Source organism: Cololabis saira, chromosome 17 (genome assembly GCF_033807715.1).
Source record: "Cololabis saira isolate AMF1-May2022 chromosome 17, fColSai1.1, whole genome shotgun sequence".
NCBI classification, from domain to species: Eukaryota; Metazoa; Chordata; class Actinopteri; order Beloniformes; family Belonidae; genus Cololabis; species Cololabis saira.
In genome coordinates this window covers 10,247,539-10,270,852 of record NC_084603.1, presented here as the reverse complement: position 1 = coordinate 10,270,852, position 23,314 = coordinate 10,247,539, and the positions used below count along the sequence as shown (strand labels likewise).

The following is a 23,314-nucleotide window of genomic DNA, read 5'->3' as shown; positions in this document are numbered from 1 at the left end:
GATGAGACTGTTTTACACTTATTTATTCTTTCCCAATGCCACCAGCGTACATCTACTGGGAGACTTACTAAATGGCCTCGTTAAGTCTTTTAACATTAACTTGAATAGGGATCCGTTGTGTTGCGCCATCAGCAGGGTGCAGCAAGGGCAGAAATATGAACTATCAGTTTCCGAGAACACCTTCTGCATGACTTACCAGACAATGGGTAATTGAGCCAGATAGATATATCTTTCAAAAAAAAAGTTATGTGCACAAAGTGTGCTCAGGTGAACAATAAGGCACCTGTCAGCTCGGGAGGAAAAACAGCTTCCTGTGACATGCCCTCTGGCCAAATCCAGTTGTTATCATTGCAGAACTGTTTAGGATGTCTCCTGCTCTGTGTGCTTGGAGATGCCCCACTAGTTCCAGCCTCTGTCCTTAGTTTCATAACAAAGAAATTGTAATTTTAGCACTGCTATTAACAAAAGACTTTGAGTAGTGGCAGATTTTTTGTATTTCTCATTACACAACAGTAACAGTACATTCAGCGTAGGCTGGTTATAGGATCTCTCCACTTGTTCATCTCCATTCTCATTCTGGTCGACTCGTGCCATACTGATTAGTTATGATTTGGTGAACACTCAAGGGGAAAAAGCGCTCCTAACCCCCCCCTCAATCTAGCATAGAAGCACGCCACACTGTGTGGCACGCCCACTCCTAACAGAGTCAGCATCCCATGCATGTGACAAGGATCAGGTAGACCTGGTGTGGTGTGTGCCGGCTGACTGGCCGGCGAGCCAACAGTCACAATAGGCCTCCCCCGACCAAAGCCTGTTGCTTCAAAACCAACCAACCAGTAGACAGGGGATCACATGCTGCCTGCTCCTGTTTTGAAAAGCCAGTTTTTCTCTTCTGCATTTCGTCAGTCTTTGTTTTGATTGCAGTCTGGATTTCTGGAAGGATTTAAGCCCACTCATCACTGTTAGAGAAAGCATAGATGAAGTCATGAGGATGATGTTTTTCTTTTTTCCAAGTTTATCCTTTGTTCCGTCGGAGGACTGGTTGTGATGGATGTTTGTAGCTTATTGAGGAATATTTATGACATTCAGGGTGTAGAAAAATGCTTGAAACAATAAAGTTTCCCTTGTAGTTTTAGAAGTCGAATGTGTGACAATGATGATCATACAAGTACGACAGAACTTGTTGCCTCCACAGTGTCAACAAAACCTGTTATTGATGTGGTATCAAAAGGTGCAACAAGCCCTCTGCAATTCTTTGAAAAGTTTTAAAATAAACTAGCTAGAATCATTTTACTTTCTCTGTTGTCTGCATTGAATATGTTGCATCTTTTTCAAAGCTGCATGCCACAATACTGGTCTGTACTGATTTTTACCAACAAGTATTATTCTGTATGCAAGCACTTGCACAGTCGGCAGCGGGAGAGATATTCCAGGATTGTGTGCGGCTTCTGGAAGAATTTCCACTGTGCAGCTGACCTTGAGAGTGCTGGCTGCAGACTGGAGAAAGTGTAGCTCCACTGTAGATGGAGGCACGTGATCTCCTTAGAGTTAGAGGATGATGAGGGTTAGAGAAGGTTCACATGTTTCCAATCTGCACGTTCCCCTCAGTTTATAGCTAAACCCCTCTCACTTGCTAGTATAATTCTAATACTATAACCCATGCTGCAATGAGCTGGTCGTGTGACCAGCTTCTGGTTACACCATAGAATAATTGTTCTTACCTGGTGTACGGGGTGGTAATGGTGATGAGTATGCAGTACACACTGTGTGCTACCTTTTATGAGCAATATGCAGCTTTGAAAAAGGTCCATGTGTTACAGCTTTCTCATTTGCTCATCTTTCATCTCAGTGTGCACAGCAACAAGACCCAAAAGTTCCTCCTCTCACCAAATTTGTTAATGTCATAAGCTCAAAGGAGATGTTCAGCCGTACCCTGTGTGTCTTTGGGATACATGTGCAGTAGTGGCCTCATGCCGCTCTACTTTTTAATGTTTTCTGATGCGTTCAAGTCGATAAGCAGACTGGATTAGCGGACAAATGGATGATGTATTTAGAAGCATTGCCAAAGAGACGTTCAGTGATGTGAGATGTACAATGTTCTTTGCACTTCTTTTTAAGGATAACCTATCCTTTTAGCTATAGCGGCTCTATTGTGTTTTTGTTTCAGATTAGCTGATGCCTTTTAGGTATAATTAGCCAGCGCAGCTGCTTCACCATACCTGATGTACATCTTGTATCTGTTCCATTCTTACATCGGTTAACTTTTGCTGCTTTTTGAGCATCTTGCTGTTACACCAAGAACACTTGCATTAAAATCAGCTGTTCAGAAGACACAAAAACAGATGTCAAATTTTGTTCCCAGTTGGTTGTTGAGGATGCTATCAACATTTGGTCACGCCAGCCTCTTTGGGACTCGTGGGGGATGTTGGATGTTAGAGTAAAGTGGGGGGGTGAAGGCGGTGATTCGTTTCACCACGATTGACCTCTAATCTAGACCATGTGTTTTTGTTGGCCAGACTAGGTATCTGATGACTTCAACCAGAACATTGAATGGAACTACATCCCTAAATATTTATTAAAACAGCTTTGAAGCCCTTTTGTTTTAGCGTACACTGTGAGTAAGGAGTGACACATTGGATTTTACCCCTAGACAGTACTGCTGTGTTGTGTCTCATGAAAACATCATGACCGCCAGCTTAAACCTTGCTGTTGAAGTGACCTATTGACTCAACACCATTTTCTGGGCTAATCTCCTTCTCCAACACAGATCTCACAGATGGAGCACATATGATCAGCACTGTATGCTAGTCATTTCCAGATGTAGTCCAGTCAGTCAACAGAGATGCATACATGCTACACACAGTTTGGTTACATGCACATCTAAATCAAGCTATTGGCAACAATCTAGCTAAGGATTAAACTGGAGGTTCAGAGAAATCCAAGTACCGTATACATGTGCGAGAAGACAATCGATTATTGAATGAGGTGCATTCGCCTCCAGGACGATAGGTGGCCCCAGATGCACTTTCGCGTTGGCATTCTTCCGGTACAATTAGTAAACAAGAGCAAAGGAGGGCAACAACGTGCAAAAATTAGGACAATATGATGCTGCAGCTCTGTAAGCAGCTCTGTAAATGTCGTACTAAGCCTTAGTGCTGGGCGGTATAACCAAAAATGTATATCACGGTATTTTTTTTTCATGCACAACTGGGTGTTAACCACATTTTCTAATGATTTGGAAAGGAATTGCTGCAGTAAATTGGCTTAGAATGGCCTATTTTACTGTCATGAGGAGGAAATATTGTAGAAAAACATTAATGTCCACACTAGTATAAATACAGGTTTGCATGGCCTCACGTGTGCCTGGCGCTAGGACCCCGCGGACGCATGGTGTGTCGTCAGGCTGTGTTTTCCTTCATGCTTCCCTGCAGCGTCACATGCAAACACAAACACACGTACCTGGCAGAAAGATTTCTTTATATCATGTTGTCTGTCGCCCGCAATATTTTTTCTTTTTTTGGCCGGCGCCATAGTTGGCTAGCTACAAACTCTATACATCCCATAATGTATAATAATATGCCCGCGCTCTCAGCAGCGGTACTCGCATCGTTAAGGCTGATTTATGGTTACGCGTTACACCAACGCAGGGCCTACGGCGTAGGGTACGCAGCGAGCGGCCTGTACGGTGCACGTCACCGCGTACCCTACGCCGTAGCCTATGGCGTAGGCTCTACGTCGATTTAACGCCGAACCATAATTCAGGCTTTACTAGGCAACGAAGCAAGTTGACTCCCGTTGCAGAACGTACTAACTAAACGTAAATGATCATTGATTTATTTTTTTTTAGGCCTGGCGGGTGGCCCCGCCAGGCCCATACAGTGGTAGGGGAAACACTGTCCAGCGGCGTTCCCAACGTTGTGTGCGCTACTCACCGGTATTACGGTATATGAAAAATTCATATCATAAGAAAAATAAACACCGGTATTAGGTATGGACCGGTATACCGCCCAGCACTACTAAGCCTGATCATGTTGCAGGTAAGATGCACCAGAGTCTCCCTCTTCTTCTTCTTCTGTTACCGTGTTGTTGTGATGTCGTGACTGTTATTATTCCTGCTCCCGCTGCTCTTCACTTCCGGAAGGAGGAGTCCGGGACAGTCACTAGCCCGGCTAAGCGTGGGTTGCGTATACATGTCAGAATAACTCGGATTAGGACGCATTATCTGGCACTAATAGCTCGATCTCAAGAGCTTCAGCCCGGCTAAGGTGTATACATGGCTTGTAAAACTTTGAAATCGGTCGGATTAAGGCAACTCTTCGACTTTGTAAGTGCATGTAAACGTACAGACTGTGTTCCATCTGAAGGAAAAGGTATAATATTCTGGTGTAGGATATAAATGGCACCATTACAGAATTAAGAAAAAAATCAACTGTTCATCCAGTCCGCGTTCTTTTTTTCTTCCTTCCCTTTCACCTCACAGGTATGTGCAGCGGAGGGTCACCATGCCAATGATTTAACAATGCCCCCCCCCCCACACCATTATTAAAAAATGACTAATGTCTTATGGATTTGTAATAGTCCAGCATGTAGAAAAACATGTCTTGACAAGATGAATTATGTCTGCACCTACAGTTCCCTCAGGATCTCATTAGTGTCAATAACAGGAATGTCTGAGAAAAGCCTCCCAAAAGTGGCTGACCCTCCCATCCCTACATATTTTTTCTACTTGCCTGTCATTGGTCCACAATGAATAGCGAGAGTACTGGTCACTCATTATCCCAATGTCCAGGACCAGCAGTGACCCAGGGGGTCAACTCAGTCTGTGTTGCCCTCAGATAGATCACACCATTGGGACAAGTGACGTCTGTAGCCATATCCAGCCACCAATGGGAGATAAGAAGGGATTTGGTTTAAAGCTTCTCTGCATACCTCTTTCCTACTGTAGCGGAGAGGAAAGGGTCAGTTTAAATAGGTGGACGGGACTGGGTGTGTGCGATGGAGCCAGACTGCAGACTGCATACCATTATGGCCTCAGGATATGTGTCACACATTTATGAATGCACTAGATCTAGTCACTCTACTCTGATCAAATGATGAAATATTTATGCTTGCACTGATAGATGTAATTATGTCAGTTTGATGGGTTATTTTTTAAATATATATGCATATTTATAACTACTGTATACATATTTGCCTTAAAGGTACAGTTTAAAATACTAGAGATATGTGTACCATGTTAACCTCCAATAATGTAAATGCTAATGTGGCATCTGCACCCTTGACTGTAAGGCAGAGGTTAAGCCAAGGAGCAAGTATGCATCGGATGAGTGGCTTCAAAGCATTCAAGTACACTGTCTTGTTTATGATAGAGGATAATTGTAATAACCAATTCAAATGAAGCGGAGCTGTGACAGATGCTCATCTTTGATGGGTGTGTATGCGTGTGAAGCACTGAGGCATTGCTGCTGGGCCCAGTATCCTTCACTTAACCTCACCAGCTCACTGAAGGGCTTCTAAACTGTTGCTGAGCAGGAGGTTATCCACAAATTCAGATTAGTCTACAGAAGCAGATTAAAATGACTGTCTTTTTTCTTTAATATTGGTCCTGACCTCTCTGTAAAGGGTCCTGAGAGAACGTATGTTGTATATTTAAATAAATAGTCCCTAGATTGTCTCAGGGGCTGCTATACTGTAGAGTTAAGCTGGAACAAGAGATAAAAATACAAGAGGCGCGTCATGCTTTCATCCATCATCTCTTTACATGCTCAATTTGACCAATTCTGATATGGATCTTTTTGTGAGTTATAATCTTATCATTTATTAGAGTCAAATTGGGAGGATTTCTAATTAGAAGAAGTCTAATACTAACTAAGCAGCCCAAGGGTGAGAAAGTGTCTGTTTTCTGTTGGTTCCTTTTGATGTTGCCAGCTCACTGACATGAGACAAATTAGAAAGTCCAGTTATGGTCTGTAGTTTGTCATTGTGTCTTTTATAAGCGTTGCTGAGGAATATTGGGAGGGGGGATTTTAATTTTGTTTGTGTTATCACTGGTCCATAAATTAGATGATAATGAGTTTAGTTATCCTGGGAAACTCCAATTTTCCACTTTTTTCCAGTCCCCCTGTGAATTTATATCTAACGGGACAAGATGTATTACTTTGTGTAATTTAATTTGACAAGATGGAAAAGCTTTCAAAATTATTTAGATGTTTACTTGAAGTATTGACGGACCAATTAATTACCCTTTTAAAGTAACTGGTAATAGTTAATGATTATTTCACAAGAAAAAATAATTTTAAGAGAATGATAACATGTTTGCAGTGTTGCAACTTGGCAATCTTGGATGTTGTGTTGCAAAGAAGACAATATAGACATAATGGTGTAAAAATCCTTTATTTTGGAGGACCATTTGGGGTGGGTGGGCGACAGCATGATATCAACACCATAAATCAACCTCTGGTTACGCTGTTTCTAAGTTTGTGTTAAGACTGGACCAAAAAAAGAAGAAAAAAAAAAGAAAAAAGAACTGTCTGTCTGCAGTGGGAAAATGTGTAATTGGCATTTAGTTCTGCTTCAGATGACTTTGCAGTTGTTTCTGGTATTTATCCGCTCCAGCTCCAATCAGGAGTAATGTAAACATATCACCCGAATGGACACGCTCGTTTCTGGCCAAGTATGCGACTCTCTTAGCAGCAAGACTGCATACAACTCACTTTTTTTTTTTATTAATTGTTCACTTACCAGATAAGACTGGGAAACTGACAAGAACACAAAACCTTCATTAAAATGTTGTGTAGTGGTTCCCTTCTACTGGTTGTAAGACCAGTGTCTCTATTTAGACCTTAATTCTGTGGTTTAATTTAAACTAGGTTTTTTTTTTTAATGCTGTAATGCTGATTGGGGGTTGTAGTTCATCATAACATTTAGGTTATAGTTAATGCCATCCCTTATTTTGCAGTGCTTCACAGGCTTTGCCCCGGGGACAAAATAGTAATCAGTGGATGTAGCTCCAGTTCTGTGAGTACATCAGTAGCCATCAGCACACTGAAGGTAAACTCTCCTCCACTGGCAGTGGGAGAGGAGGCAGTGCACGTCTGTTATAGCGCTAGCACCTACTTTTTAAAGAAACATGCTCATTTTGGTGCAAAAAAGGGTTGGAAATATGCAACTTTTTCGATGGAATAACTGTTAATTTGTAGTGTCAGAGCCATTTAATTGTTGTTGAGCTTCACCGGATTGAAATAAAAATTACCCTTCAGATCTAAACATTTCAACCCTCGTTTTTAAGTTCAAGACCTTCTTTCAGAGGGTAGACATGAATAATCCAGGATGTTACTATGTAGGTTTCAGCTTGCTGAAACACTAGAGCACCTGCATACGCTGCTTCTTATGGACTATTCTTTTAAAGATGCAGTAGGTGGTGAATATTTTAGACAAGCCTGGGATGATGCCGTTGGTGTGCTTGGGAAGTTATGTTGCACAAAGAAGAAGTGAAGGCTGAAGCAGAAAGGAGCTGAACTGTGCATGGCTGCCAGTCAGCCTGGCCTTTCCTTCGTCTTGAGGCTGCAGGAGTATGATGTGTTTAAAGAGCAGCGACTCAGTCAAGCAGAACTAATTCAAAGCTAGAGTTGCATATTCTATTTCACTTTCACCCCCATTTCCTTTTCTTTACAACATCATTTCGACTAGCTTTCCGTTTATGTGATTTGTAAGGACTTTTGACGTAGGATAACAATTTGGAGTGACAGTGGCCTGATTTTTCTATTTCTTTTTCTTTTTTTTTTCATTTTCTTCTATCTTGTTTCTGTAATCGCACCGTCTGTCAATGCAGGAGCAATCAACTGCTGCCCTCCTCCCCTTCGACAAAGCTGCTGTGGATGTTTGGAGGTTGGCCACAGGGGGTGGAATAATGTGAGATCCAGGGCTGGAGGGGCAATGCTTAATGCCAGCCTGCATGAGAGTTTACTGCCTTAAAAGAGTAACGAGCAAAAGAAAATCAGATTACATAACACAATCGGACAAACAGAGTCCCAGACGCCGTTAAGATCCCAACAAGAGATCTTTGTGTTGTAATTCTTACAAAGCCCAGCAGCTACACTGTGTATTCATTCGCTGCTTACCTTCCCCAGGCCGTGTTTACAGGAAGCCTTTGGAAGCGCTTTGAAATGTAAACAGGGCTGTGAGGCCACATACAGTTCACCACTGAGCTGAGTGGGCCAGGGCCAAATAACTCTGAACACACAACTGCAGGATACGTAGCCAGGTGTTGTGTATCTGACCACGGCAACAGCTGTATAATTACACTGCTCACATCTGACTTGAGATAAATTTGTGTTTAGCAGAAACAAACAGACACAAAAGGTCAGAGGAGAGAGTAAGCTGTCAGGATATTGATGGATATATTACACGGGCATATTATTATTTCTTAGGGGCCACTCTTCTGCTGTATTTCCACTTCGCTCTTTGGTTTTCAGAAACGTATCACAAAGCTTGTCCATGAGCATGCGTAACTTTTCTTTTTTTTTTCAAAAAAAAATATTTCAGATGTAACTATATCCACTAGGGCTGTTCGATTTTGCCCAAAAATAAAATCTCGATTTTTTTCTCTCAAAATCCGATTTTCGATTACGATTACGATTATTTTGTGAATTGACAAAAGGCAAAGAAATGATTTCAAATATGCTGTTTTTTTATTGAACATTTGCCCCATTGGGCTTTAAGTGCAAACTTTGCTCTTATTAAACCAAAAATGAATGAATAAAGTGCAAAACTCTGTAAAATAAGTTGAAAAAAAGTTTTAAAAAATATAATAAAATATAAAGTTTTATCTCTGAAAAAAAAATACGCAAATCAGCACTTGCAAACATACAGTAAGTTATATTTCCAATTAAATAAAACAAGACATTTTCTAATTAAACTAAACTGGGTCTTTGCATGCTAAATAATAATGCAACCCATGAAGGAGGTAGAGGTGTGTAATGTCAGTCATTACATTTGCTATTCACATTTGCAAGTTTTTTGCAAGGAACACGAGGGGCACTTGTCGCAGGTATTGAGAGGTATTTCCATCAATCATTAATATGGTATCAATCATTAATATGTGTGCAAACAAGGTAAAAAAAAAATAAATAAATAAAAAAAAAAAGAAGTGAAAAATCGATTTTACGATTTTCATGTTTTAACATCGTTCTAATTACATAATCGCGATTACGATTTAAAATCGATTAATCGAACAGCCCTAATATCCACCAACTTTTTCTAAAGTGTATTTTCAAAACAGACATTGATTGGCACCCAGCTTAAACCCCATGTTTAAGCATTGAGCTGCTGCATTTCACCTGACCTTTTATGATTTCTCTTCCCTTAAACAAAGTAGGGGGATGGTTTTTAACAGGAGAAATGGCGTGAATAACACAAGCGTTTGAATGGTAGCTCCCCCGCTCTGCACTGCTTGTCATCAGGTCCCACACGGGGATCCAATATTGCAGTTGGTGACATTTGACATTTTCTAGTGTTGCTTAATTGTTTCCTGTCATTTAGTTTAATTTTCTCAGAAATGCAGCCGGAGTGTGGGGTCTCAAGCACACACATTGCATTTGCCTCCATTCAGGTCTTCAGCAGAGCTGCATTAGAGCCTCGTCAGTTTCGTCGCTGCCTTGTTTGTTGACCTTGTGAATTATTGCTAAACTATTTATTGGTTCCTGGATTATGTTTTGTTGCTGCTCTGCAGGATAATCAAAATGCCCATGGCCAGGCAGTGTAATTCCCTGTCATTTTACCAACATTTTACTTTTCGCAGATGCCACCAGAAAAAAAATGCATGCTGCTCTTTTTGCCCCAGGAGTCCCATAATGCACTGTGCTTGTTATTGATTTAATATTGAATAGCAATGCTGTTTGTGGTCTCTCAGGGAAGATGGTGATGATAGGAATTCACAGATTTCATGGTTAGACACAGTTACCCAGTAAACTTCAACACAGTGTGTTAAACTGTTAAAAACAGCCACGTTGAGTAAAATTCTGATCATAGCAACAGCTTGAGGAAGTCATTTATTATCAAAACTTGCTTGATTTGACATTAGAAAACCCCTAACCAAAATAAATAATAAAAAAAGATGTAAAAAGAAACAAGCCTTTTGTCACTGATCCTCTCTTGGTACAGGATATACTGCAGCCAGTGCCCAGTTTCTGTCTTTTTTTCCTTCAATTTTGCATCTTTGTGACATTCTTCAGAGCATGCTGCAGGGTAGAGATAAGGACGTGAGGAATAAGGAAATCTTTGCTTATTTAGGGTGCTGTTGTAAATCCTGGCCAGCACTCTGATAAAGGACAGGCACCTTCCTGTGCCCATTTCTCATCGTGCGCCTGATCTCTGCTTGATTGTGGTCAAAGTGCATTAAAGAATCATACTCCAGCCATTTGGAATCACATTAATATTGATGTGAAATGATTTCCTCTTGCATACGCTAGTAGAAGAAAAGATGCAGTGTCTCCAGTTAGAAGCATACTTATTATTAGTGCTGAATGTTTGTGTTTAAGCCATTCACCATTGCTGAAACCCTCCTCTCTCCCCTTCTTCTCTTGCCTACCAGTTTTAAAGGTCAAAGGGTGTTCACACTGGATACGATCAGTGCGCTTGGCTCCTGGTGGAAGAAAAGAAATACATTTTTCCCATCTCCCTGGGCCTTTTTCTCCAATTAGCATTCGGAAATGAGGATGATAAGATGGTAGCATAAAGAGGCGCAATCAAGGGAGAAGATCCCAAAGCAGCAAAAGAAACGTGTGATGATAACTTTTTCTCCTGTCAATACTTTTTTTACGTATGCTTCCAAATTAAGCTATTTAACAGGTCATGATGATGACCTGCCCTTAGGCAGAATAGGACATATAGGCATGTGTTTGATGGGGTATGTGGTAGGAATGGGCGATATTTTACCGTTCACGATAAACCGTCAAAAAAATTCCTCACGATAAGAATTTGTCATCTCGCGGTAAAAACGATAAATTCCCGTTGATGATGTTTTTGTGTAAAGCTGATTTATGGTTCTGCATTAAATCCATGCACAATGTACGTGAAGGAAGGAAGGAAGGAAGGAAGGAAGGAAGGAAGGAAGGAAGGAAGGAAGGAAGGAAGGAAGGAAGGAAGGAAGGAAGGAAGGAAGGAAGGAAGGAAGGAAGGAAGGAAGGGAGAAAACAAGGAAAGAAGGAAGGAAGGGAGAAAAGAGGAAGGGAAGAAGGAAGGAAGGAAGGAAGGAAGGAAGGAAGGAAGGAAGGAAAGGGGAGAAGGAAGAGAGAAAACAAGGAAAGGAGGAAGGAAAAGAGGAAGGGAAGAAGGAAGGAGAGAGCAGGAGGAAAGAAGGAAGGAAGGGAAAAAAGAAGGAAGAAGGAAGGAAGGAAGGAAGGAAGGAAGGAAGGAAGGAAGGAAGGAAGGAAGGAAGGTAGGAAGGGAGAAAACAAGGAAAGAAGGAAGGAAGGGAGAAAAGAGGAAGGGAAGAAGGAAGGAAGGAAGGAAGGAAGGAAGGAAGGAAGGAAGGAAGGAAGGAAGGAAGGAAGGAAGGAAGGAAGGAAGGAAAGGGGAGAAGGAAGAGAGAAAACAAGGAAAGGAGGAAGGAAAAGAGGAAGGGAAGAAGGAAGGAGAGAGCAGGAGGAAAGAAGGAAGGAAGGGAAAAAAGAAGGAAGAAGGAAGGAAGGAAGGAAGGAAGGAAGGAAGGAAGGAAGGAAGGAAGGAAGGAAGGAAGGAAGGAAGGAAGGAAGGAAGGAAGGAAAGGGGAGAAGGAAGGGAGAAAACAAGGAAAGGAGGAAGGAAGAGAGAAAAGAGGAAGGGAAGAAGAAAGGAGAGAGCAGGAGGAAAGAAGGAAGGGAAAAAGGAAGGAAGGAAGGAAGTGAGCCTGAAAGAAAGAAAGAAAGAAAGAAAGAAAGAAAGAAAGAAAGAAAGAAAGAAAGAAAGAAAGAAAGAAAGAAAGAAAGAAAGAAAGAAAGAAAGAAAGAAAGTAGGAAGGATAAATTCCTGTTGATTACGTTTTTGTGTAACAAACATGGTGGATCTGAGAGTGAGATAGATTTATAGTTGAAAAGGTGGAGTTGAATTGGTATTTTTTTTAATCGTCATTTTTATCGTTATCGGGATAAATGCCAGAAATTATCGTGATACATTTTTTAGTCCATACCGCCCATCCCTAGTATGTGGGCATAGTTGTTCCAGCAAAATGAGGAAAATCTAAGAGTTCTCCTTCTGATGCTTTGCTATTTTATTATCATCCTTAATCCGTACAAGAAGACAAAAGCCAAACACATGATGGTGACGCCTGTGTGCATTTGTGTGTGTGTTTGTGAAGGTGTGTGCCTGTGGGTGGTGCTCAGCGGGAGGCTAGTCTTTGACACCCCTTTAACTGCCACACCTCCCCTAACACGCCCACCACATGCCATGCCAGCTGCAGCTGTTGTGCCTCGGTGCTGCTGGAGATGTGAAAATTCCTCTCACTGCAATTAGAGCTGCAGATTGCTGAATAGCACACATTGTGATGTCCTAAAATTGCTCTCGGTCCACTCTCTCCTCCCGAGAACATTGAGTAAATGGAAACTGATGAGCGAGAATCACAAAATAAAGTTTCTCCGTCCGCCTCGGAGTTGACGAATCGTGTTTTGTGATGTGCTGTTACTGCGGCCGAGGAAGCCAAAGGGTGGAAAAAGACTTCGTTGATGGACAGGGTTTCTCATGCCTGACCGAAAATGTTCGCTTTCCCTCAAGTCAAGTGGTCCATTGTGATGTCAACCAAAGAAATGCAAATATCCAGAACAGATGTACCCCGTTTTTTTGGGAGAGTTTTGGGGAGAGGGTAATTGTTTGCTCTGGTGGAGGTTGTGTTGGGTATAGTCCCGGTTTGAGACTGAAGTGTTAACTAGGAAATAGCCATGTCACTCTGGCACATGCGATGGCCGCCTGCCTTGCAGGGCCTTTTCTCAATAAGGCGAGATACTCAGGGTTGATAAATGGAGCCTTTTGTGGCCTTAGGGAGGGGGAGAGCCGGACAATAAAGGACACACACCGAGCATGGTCTTTTCCAGAGAAAACAGCTAAGAGCAACATTTCTACAGTCCCTCCTTTTTCTCTTTCTCTTGCTCCAGCCTCTCTCTCTCTCTCTCTCACTCCCTGACTCCCAAACTCTCTTCCTCCTCCGTGAGAACTGAACCTTACTCCCATAATGTTTCCATAAACGGGTTGAGGGAATGGAAATATCTCGGACCATTTGCCACGGCCTCCCTCTATCTCCTCTTCCCTCCACTAAATGTCCCTTTACAGGGTTCTGGACGGTGCTTAAACACACTCTGCTTAATTCTGCACAGAGTTTTTTACGCTGTTCTGAGCATAGAGTGCATCTCAAACAATATAGTGGTGCTGCTACTTGATCAGACATTACCGGGCCCCTCCACTAACAGGGCTGCTTTGAGCGGGATGGAGGTCAAATTGCTCTGCTGCCCGGTTTCAAAGTACCATTGCACATCTTTCAATATGACCGGGAGACCTCGGGATTGCTAGTAATTGTGCTGCTGTTTCACTCGAACTTTTATTCCTTTTTAGATTCTTCTTGTGGACGATTTTACCTTTCAGCGAAGTCATTATTTCTCAGACCCTCTTTCCCTCCACTCTGTTGTCCTTTTCTGTCGTCTCTCATGTGTGACTTTTGATGTAGTTATGTCTTAACTGTCATGTTGTGGGTGTCTGGGGCTTTACGCGCACAGTTGTTTTTTCGGTTGTTTCCTGCATTCGCAGGCCAATCCTGTCAGCACAGGGCGGGCGCTCATGTGGGTGGCTGGCTGCCCTGGGAACATCTGTGTTTTGATGCCACTTGTTGGAGAAAGGCTTTGAAAGTGACTCCATAAATGAGATGCCAGCTGCACCGAAGACCAGGGCCGCCTACTTCTTAGGAATTCTTTCAGAGCCGTTCCTCTCTGAGCCGTGGACGAGCTGCCTGTGGAGAATAAGTCAAGCTTTCACTTAATCAAACTGTTCCCTTTGGAGAACTTCATTAATTACAGGAGGAAGTTACTCTACTGGAACGGGCGCTCCAGATCACCACATGGACACCACTTTGAAAGTAAAATAAAAAATCTTCTGTTATTGCTGGTCTTTACACCTTTTAATCTTGTAGTTGTGGTACAAGTGCAAACGCCAATAGTGTGCCAATAGGTAGATGCATGGAGGGATAGGACTTGTTAAGCTGCTTGTTTTGTAATGCTGCTTTCTGCCTTTCTAGCCAACTGTAGTGCAGACATCTGGCATCCTCTGCGGTAATCTCGCATCATGGAAGTTTGCCACTTCTGCTATTAACTATATGATTTCTACTGTCGCTGTTTCTTTCGCCTGCAGTCTCTACAGACACCAGGAGGGCAGTAGCCTTGAACTGGCATCTGACACGCCGTCTCCTGCCAAACTTCCAATGAAAAGCTTCTCTCCGGACAGCATTTTCTTTCCCCATGCTCTATTTATAGCGCCTGTCAAAAACCTGTACTGCGTTCCCAAATAAAATGTCATCTTCACTGCGTACAAAACAGAGATGTTGGTTTCTGAAAACTTCTGTCAAGGAATATATTGGCCTGTATGTTGTGGTGGGAAATGCTGGCCCTCTGATGAATTTCCTGTCATTTCTAATTATACGTACGTTGTTGTCGATGGCAGAGTGTAATTAAAAATATAAAAATGATACAAAGAAAAGACATTTTCAACCCACTGTGGACAATGTAGCAGCAATGTGAATAAGAGCTGATACGTATCAACTTTTGAACACTTAAAACAACGCCCTGATTCCTGAGACTGTGGGAACTGAGAACCTGGGATTTTTTACTCCACCTTGTTTCATGTGAATCATTTAAAGGCCCAAATGCGAAATGTATCTTGTCATTTGGAAGGAGGGAAAAAAAGGAAATGTACTTAATAGTTTTTCTCTTCAATGAATTATTACTCCGCTGCTCAGAATTTAAACTCTTGGATTTTGTTGGTTTACAAACCATCATATGACTCTGCTTTTGCAGATTATCTTTTATAGGCTACATTTCATGATTTTTGTTTCATTGGTTTTGTCATGTTTACATTATCTTAAACTCCCAGAAAAAACACTAGATGCTTTCAGCCACGGGCATTTTTGTAGTTATTATGATTTTTATCATATTTGTCAAACTATTGATCACAATTCATGAAATGGCTTCTTTGCGGTCTTAAATATTTTAGTTTTTCCTAGCATTAGCAGAACTATCTGTGATGCAGCTGTATACTGACGGGTCGAGCCAACGTTGAGTGCAATGTGTTTAGTTGAAGATAGAATTGTATTAAACAGAAACCACAGTAAAAGGGAGGAATTGCACTTAAACTTGGCTTGAATACTATGTATTTGACTCCGGTCATACGGTGTTGTTGCGGTATTATTTTATCATTATAACAATGTAATATTTACTGCTTCCCATAAAGTTGGAGTAGAATATTTTTTACCTCTACTCATGCAATTATTGGAAATGTAAAGAGGAATCAAAAAGTGGATGTTTCTGAAAACAAAACAATTTTATGTGCAGCTAAGCTAAGAAAAGTAAATGCACTCATACGCGACACAACAAGCTAAGCTAAACAACATAAAACATGGACTGTTCAACAGCACTGGAAAAACCTGTTAGTAACAGTTGTTACCTGGACATTTTCACCCGCCAGTATGTCATGTTCAGTGTTTACTGCGGCTGTTTACCTGGCAACTGTCAGCAGGTAACCACTTCTACCATTGCAACAACTTACTGAATAGTTAAAAGTTTTGTATTCAGGTGATGTATATTTCTTTCCTCTTTCGTGGCCGTTATCCGCTGCACATAGCACATAGAGATTTGGCTTTTGTCTAGTTATTGCTCAACTTGGTGAACTGAAGCGCTGCTGGAAGTGGAGCTTATGGCCACCAGTGAACAGTAAAGCTCTCTGGTTGTGACCGATTAGAGATTGCATTATGTCATTATGCTATCGTTATAATGATGCAACAACATGTATTTTGCAGTTCAAAACTGAAACCAGATGCTCACTTGACAAATGCATTTGTGATTATTTTCTTTCTCATCTCCCACCTCTGGCTGGTCGAAACATGATTACAACATTTATATCAATGATTGATGAGTAACCAGAGATAAATGAAGGTATATGTTGGCTTTCAATCATTTCTCTGTTCCTCGTTCCCCATAAACTGTGAGAGCTCTTAGAACTGTTCGGTCCAAATCCAGCTCAGGGTTTTTTTCTCTGCAGTCACCAGATAACCACTCTCCTCGACTCCTCTCTCTCTTCTGTCCCTCAACGTCCCATCTTTGTTCAGAGGGGAGGTCTACTGTCACTCAGGTCTGTCATACGCAGAAAAAGTCGCCTAGCAACAACAGAGAGGGATGCGAACAAAGCCGCTGTTTACTCTTCACCCGCCTCACCTCTTGTGCCCCAACACCCCATCCCTCACATCTCCTCTGCTGCGGGGATGGAGTGGCATGGATGGATGGTGAAGCGAGTGCTGCTTGTGTTCCGGTGAATTTAGACAGATTCACAAAACAACCGAGGAGAGCAGAGAGGAGGTGAGATTCAGAGATGTCTGCCTGTTGCCTTCCAGCTGCCATTCCCGCTTTCCCCTCTGCAGGAGGAACACACCATTTCCCTCAACACCCCGGTTCCCACCCTGCAAGAGAAACTTGTCTTCCCAAAACATGCTGTTATCAGCCGAACTAAAAATACTGGCCTGCAAATACATTACATGCTTGGCTATCTTCACGTCCTCATGAGCGAGAGCTCGGTCTAAGTGGACATGGCTGTCCTGTGTTATCTGCGGATTATTAAAAGTCCCCCGATAGAGGCAGTCAGGCAAATGCCCTTGTTCTTTACCACATTATGCTTTCGAAACTGGTTTACTGGAAGTAGCACACCCCCGGCGACTGCCACACTGCCATGCTGAGTGTGCCTGGCTCTACATGGCGGTTATTGAATGACAGAAGTTAGCCTCAGGGTTGTTGTTGAAAGCAAATAGCCTGACGACAGACACAATATACATTTGTTTTAATGATGTCTGTACAAGTGACTAATGTCTTCCTGGGAAGCCTGTGTTTGCTGTCTTTTCAGGAGTTGTGTAAAAAGATAAAAGTTCAGCAACTAGTCCAGCTCTCATGTGACTACATTTAATGCAGCACTATTTTATATTCTTGTTTTGACGGAGGTTCTGTCTTGAAATAAATGTTTATTTCTTTCTATTATTCCTTTGGGCGTGTAAGGATCCAAATCGAGTACAAAGCTAACCTGATATTTAGAAACCATACAGGGAACTCAACGTTTTGAACCTGTTATCCAAGAGAAACTATGGAAAAGCAAAACGTTTCCATATTTTAGAGGAATTCCTGCACGGATGGAAAAAAGTTGCACCTTTTTGAGTAAAAGCGTTTGTAGGTGTGGGTCATTCTGCACGTGTCCATTTGTGTAATGACTACCATCAGTATGTAAATTGCCCACCAGACCCAGTAATCCGAGTGGGAAAAAAAACAACAAAAAGACAAAAATGTAGAATGGTGCAAACGAGCACTGTTTGAGAGGGACTTTATGTTTCTTTCAGGCGCTGCTGCACACATGTGTAGGCTGATGAATGGTTTGTCTGTTTGCTGGGATGCAGTGACAAGAACTCCTAAGTGTTACCTCCTGGGGCTTCCCACTCTTTAAATAAAACTCTTTCCTTCCCCTCAGCCCAAATCAAAGCTGAGAACCTGCCTGCAGAGGCTGCATCAAAGACGACTGCGGCACAAAGATCTGTTCCCGCCGCCACTCATTCAGCTTGATTAAAGTCTGTCATTTCCTGCTATTAACACGTCCCTGCCTCCAACCTGCAACAGACGGAGCAAAGCAGTCATCAGGAAGTGGCAGGAATGACACTGTTTTTATGTTTTGCCAATTAAGTTGCCTGAAATTATGCAACAGGAGGAAATGTGTCATCAAATGATTCACACTAGAAACCTGCTTTTTTTTTAAAGGCTTTCATGAATTTAGAAAGTACTGACATGACCTTACCTACGGCTGAGACGTCCACACACATTTAAGTGGTTATAAAACACAGATAACATTTAAACTGGCCATTAAGCAGCTCATCTATTGTGGCTAAATATAAGTGTTTCAGACGTCATTTTAGCATCAACATTTTACCTACCATAATAGTCACAAGCTGATGACTGGCAACTCCCAGCACTAACTAATCAAAATGTTGAGTGACATTCTGTGCTAAAAGCTATGATATGTGGCCGTAACAGAGTAGGTAAGTGCAGCTTTTATCACATAATATAGGGCAGCACATCATTTATCTTTACTTGCATTTTCCTGCCTCTTTTTTTTTAGGACCATAACAGTATTTTAACTCCAAATGTCTTTTTAAGATTTATGGTGCATAGATAGAGGGATTATCATTTTTCAAACAAGTGTGATTCCGCTTTTTATTTGGGCACTGCTCCTCCTTATCCAGTGTGTTTAAGTTTGTCATGGTTGCTGGCTCTATTTGTCTGGCAGGTAGTGGATAAATGGATTCCTCTATCTCCTGCTGCTTCAAATGTCAGCCATCTCAAGAAACTTGGAAGGTCATAGGCTCGACCTGTGGATCTTTTCCCGGGAACAATAGATTACCCCCCTCACCCTTCTCTGCTTTCCTTTTTTTTCCCTACCCTGTCCTTCCTGTCAGCCAGAGAAGCTTTGAATGTCATGGCCTACCCCTTCCCCCCCAACCATCAACATCAACACTCAGCATCCCCCCCTCCATCCCTCCAGCTCGGCCATCTACTTTCTCTTACATATGCTAATACTGCAGGCCCATTCAGTCGTTGGTGGCTTTGTTACAGGGGGGGCAGTGTGCGTTACGGGGCAGCTGTATGCATTTCACTAACCGGACTCCCTGATGGTTGCCAGATCGTTATTTCTCCCTCCTAATTTTTATAGATATTTCTCCCATTTCCTTGCCAAACTAGATGTTGGCGTGATGGAGCAGAGGGAAGAGTTACGATGCTCCTGTTGATTTTGGAGCGTCATTGTTGTGAAAATCATTGGATTTCTTTTTCCTGTGGTGGTTGTTGGGAGGCTCACGCTCAACAAGTGGCTGATGGATTCAATGCACTGGGATAGCCTCTCCGCAGTGGACTCATTTTCAACAGTGACTCACGGGACTTTCCCGTTTCTTTCAGTTTTTATGGCTCTGATGATAAAGGATTCTCTTAATCAGGTGAACATCGTGGATGCTGATATCTTACATTGTTTTTACTTTCATGCATGTGCCAAATAAGTGCTGCAAAAAGAGACTGAACATATTTCAGTGGTCTTGGCTGCGGTATTCTTGCTTCATGTCACAGGAAGAATTTATGAGCTTGTATCTCAAGCAGAGGCTGTTCTTGCGAGTTGAATAAATGGATGATTTGTCTGTGATTTGGAGCTCATTCCTGTTTTCTCCTCAGTTATCTTCCCTTTGGTGGACTAAGCCTTATTCGGTGTCAGCTGTAGGGCTTGCAGCTGCTGCACAGAAAGTCTAAAATATCTCAAAAATTCCAGATTTCTGTCAACAACACCACATCATGTGGTTAAAAAAAAAAGTTTGAAAAGAAATGGAGAACGGCTGAAGTGAGAGGACTGAGAGATGGTCCATGCCACTGACACATGCTGAGGTCGCTTCCCCGGTCAGAATGTATTAATACTGCTCCCCGATGACGTGTGTGTGTGTGTGAATGTGTTTGCATCAGGGTGTTTATTCTCAACGTTAACAGTGTCCCACAGCATACCTACTTCCCTCTTTTGCAGCCCTGTTTCTCTGTGATAATGTGGCGACGTGGACTCTGACTGACCTCAGAGGGGAAAATGAGCGTAGATATTCTCCAAGCTTTCAATCTGAACACCTCCCAACTCTCTTAACAGCTTTCCTTTTGCAAGATGAGAGGACTCTTCTCACCATTTTTCTTCTCCCACTCTTCCTGAGAGAGAGTGCTGTCTGCTGACAGACTATCAATGGTATGGAGGTAGCAGGGGAAGCAGCAGGCTTCTTGGAGGTGGCAGGCAGAGGGATGTGTACTGATGGAAATAAGTGGTGGTTTTTCTGGAGCCCTGCTGGGCCACATCAACCCTGCACGTCACCAAGGCGGTGAGGGCTGGTGTTGCTAGGCCCAGTTCGGAGGGGACAGATGGTCCCTTTTGGAGACGGGCCACAGCACAGTGCTCTCTGTTCGCGGGGCTCCGCTGGAGCAGCCAAGAACAAACATGGTCTCCTTCTGTTGGGAACATTCAGGAGCTTCACTTTGTTAGGTCTGAAAAGACCCAGGCAATGAGATCTAAAACTATGCCCGGGCTTCTCCAACCCGACTTTGATGTCGTCTGTTTTATGACGTTATATGATGCTCAGCTAAGTGTTTTGTGACCTGACGGTGATCGTCCTCAAACTCTTTTTGTCAGTGCTCATTAAAGTTGAATTAAAATGACTCTTTAAGTGACAGCTTTTAACATCACTTAAATCTTTTTTTAATTTGGTATAATTATGACAGTTTTTTGTTATTCATCCTCATGAATGAATAGGGAAGAATCAGTTGTTCTGTCTATTTTTGCTGCTCAGAACACCGTGAAGCAACTAAAGGACAATGGTAGTGTGCTGCTTGGCAGGCGCTGGGCAGAGAGCCAGCTGGCAGGACAACTAGGAAGGAGACTCCCCTTTTCAGTTGAACCCGGAGGAGGTCTGCCTATGATCAGTCCCGTATTACACATAGCTAGCGTTACCGAAGCTATTCTGCTTGGAATGAGAGGAGGGGCTCTGTTTTTCTTTGCAGAATGGAAATTTTGACTCAAAGTTGAGCCTCACACCTTGTCAGTGTGATTATTTGACACTGCCATCAGTACCGTGACTATGGTTAAGCTCCCACTTGATGGATTGCTGGTACTAATTATGTTAATCTTGGTATTGTAAAGGTCATCCTTTCAGAGGTTGAATGTTAATTTCTTTCTATGGATGGCTGTCGTCCTAATGCATTATCTGGCAATGGATTTCTGAAACTCAAGCAAATTCACAAGGTGTGGTTGGATCAGTGTAAATTGAGACCCCATTTACACATAGCCGGGTATTTACAAAAACGGATATTTCCCCCTCTACGTTTTGAAAAATTCCATTGTTTACACGAGATCGTTTTCAAAACCTCTTCGTTTACACGAATCTGCATAAATAAGCTGTTAACGTCATGCCAGCAAATCATAATCCTGGAAAAAACATCAACAAATGACACGTGTAACTTCCAGTTAAGGCTGAGACCCCGTCCACACGTAGCCGGGTATTTTTAAAACCGAATATTTCCCCCCCTCCGTTTATAAAATAATTTGTATCCACATTATATCGTTTTTAAAAAAAACCCTTCCACACATAACCGAAGATCTGCGTTTTCGACCACATTCATAAACATTCCAAACCTGTAGATCATCTGCGGCTCCCGGGGAAGCTGCGCCTCCGCAGTGCAGCTTCCCCGGCAGGCGCGTCTCCTTCTCGGTAAGCCGCAGTTAACGAACCCGAGTCCCCCCCGTGTCCCGCCACGGAGCTGCCGCGTTATCGACGCAGCCCTACGCCGTAGCCTACGCCGTAGGGTCAGGCGTAGGGTGCGCGTCGCCGCGTACCCTACGGCGTAGGCTCTGTGTCGTGTAACGCAGTAAGCGGTGGTCAAGAGCAGAGACCATTTATTTAATAAATAGCTTGGAGTTTTTTTAAACATTCGTTTAGTCGCGTTTTCATGTGGATGACAGGTCCAAACGTAGGAAAATATCTTCGGTTTAGCAGATACCCGGCTACGTGTGGACGGGGTCTGATTTATGGTTCCGCGTTACACCAACGCAGAGCCTACGGCGTAGGGTACGCGGCGACGCACACCGTACGGCGCGCATCGCCGCATATCCCTGCGCCGTAGACTCTGCATCGATTTAACGCGGGACCATAATTCAGGCTTTACTTCCAAGACGGAACGAGTCTTTCGTTTGGAGTGACAGAGAAGTGGAGTTACTTTTAAGTGTGACTTTAGAATATAAAACAGGTAAAATACAAGAAAATATTGACGGTGGCCAAACTAATTGTAAACACAGGTCGCACACATGACGCTGGTGACGTTTCTGTTGCATAATGTGACGTTCTGAAGCCTAAATCTCCGTTTTCCTCTGTTTAGACGCAAACGTGAAAACAGAGTTTTTGAAAATCTCCACTTTGGCCGGAGTTTTCAGAAATGATCGTTTTTGGTGACTTTGAGCTCCGTTTTCGTGTAAACGAACGGCCAAAACGCATGAAAACGCCTCCGTTTTTGCTCCGTGTAAACGGGGCCATAGTCACGAATCACTTGACGAACGTCGATGTAGATGCATCCAAGAGTTGCATCTTTTTCAGAACTTAAATGAGGTCTGTTATTGAGTTTTAATGAGCCTAGAGAATTTCAAAACACTGTTTGAATATTTAGAAGCATGAATATTGTTTTTGAAACCGTAACATGCGCAGATTTAAAAATGCAGTACGTCAGCGTTTCACTTGGAGTCAGCGATTATGAAAACGTCTTGAGAGATTCTTTTCTAGGAAAGCAGAGATTAAAACGATGCATAGTCATTTTGCAAGGATCAGTGATGGATTCCCCTTGACTCTTTTTCCACAGTTCCCCTTGCTTCTGTGCACAATCACGATGTTTCAAACCGCTTCCGTCTGGTGAAGTCTCTTTCTTCCTCTGCAACAGCATATGGTAGATATTATGAGATTTAAATGCTTGCAGGAAATGAAAGGAATTCCCCATTTTTTGCACTTTTACTGTCGGGTTTACGTTTACCGTTCCCTGAATCAAGGGGAATGGACGGGTGTAGGATCGTGAGCGACCCCTGAGGTTCGGACTCAGCTGTGTGCAGCCGTCACATTCCAGACCTACAACCAGCAGCGAGCAGAGCACACTCATGAGTGCTGTGGTGTAGGAAAACAGACTCATGCTCATGCAAAGCTCCCTTCTGATAAGAACTCGGCTAGAAGCGAGCACCCACCAGTCCAAACTGCAACGTCCACTGCAAAGCAAACAGCTATATTTTGTTGAATGTTACGCGTGAGAGAATAGCTGTTGACAGATGATGTGTGGCGAGATGACTGTTGCAGGGCAGTGACCTCGTGTTAGTGCAGCGGCTACAGAGGACAGATATCAGACAATGCGGATCAGAGAATATCTTTATGGTCTCTTGTACTCCAGCTGTTGTCTGTCCTAATTCTCCAGAAAGCCATCCAGGTTTGCTAAGCTGCTATTGAAGAATAAAAGTC

At 42.7% G+C, this 23,314-nt stretch overlaps 1 protein-coding gene across 7 annotated transcripts in view; it reads left to right on the top strand.

Moving 5' to 3' along the window:
* The window catches only part of LOC133464030 (signal-induced proliferation-associated 1-like protein 2), a 106,593-nt gene that overhangs the window by 1,783 nt on the left and 81,496 nt on the right, over positions 1-23,314 (top strand). The window lies entirely within an intron of this gene.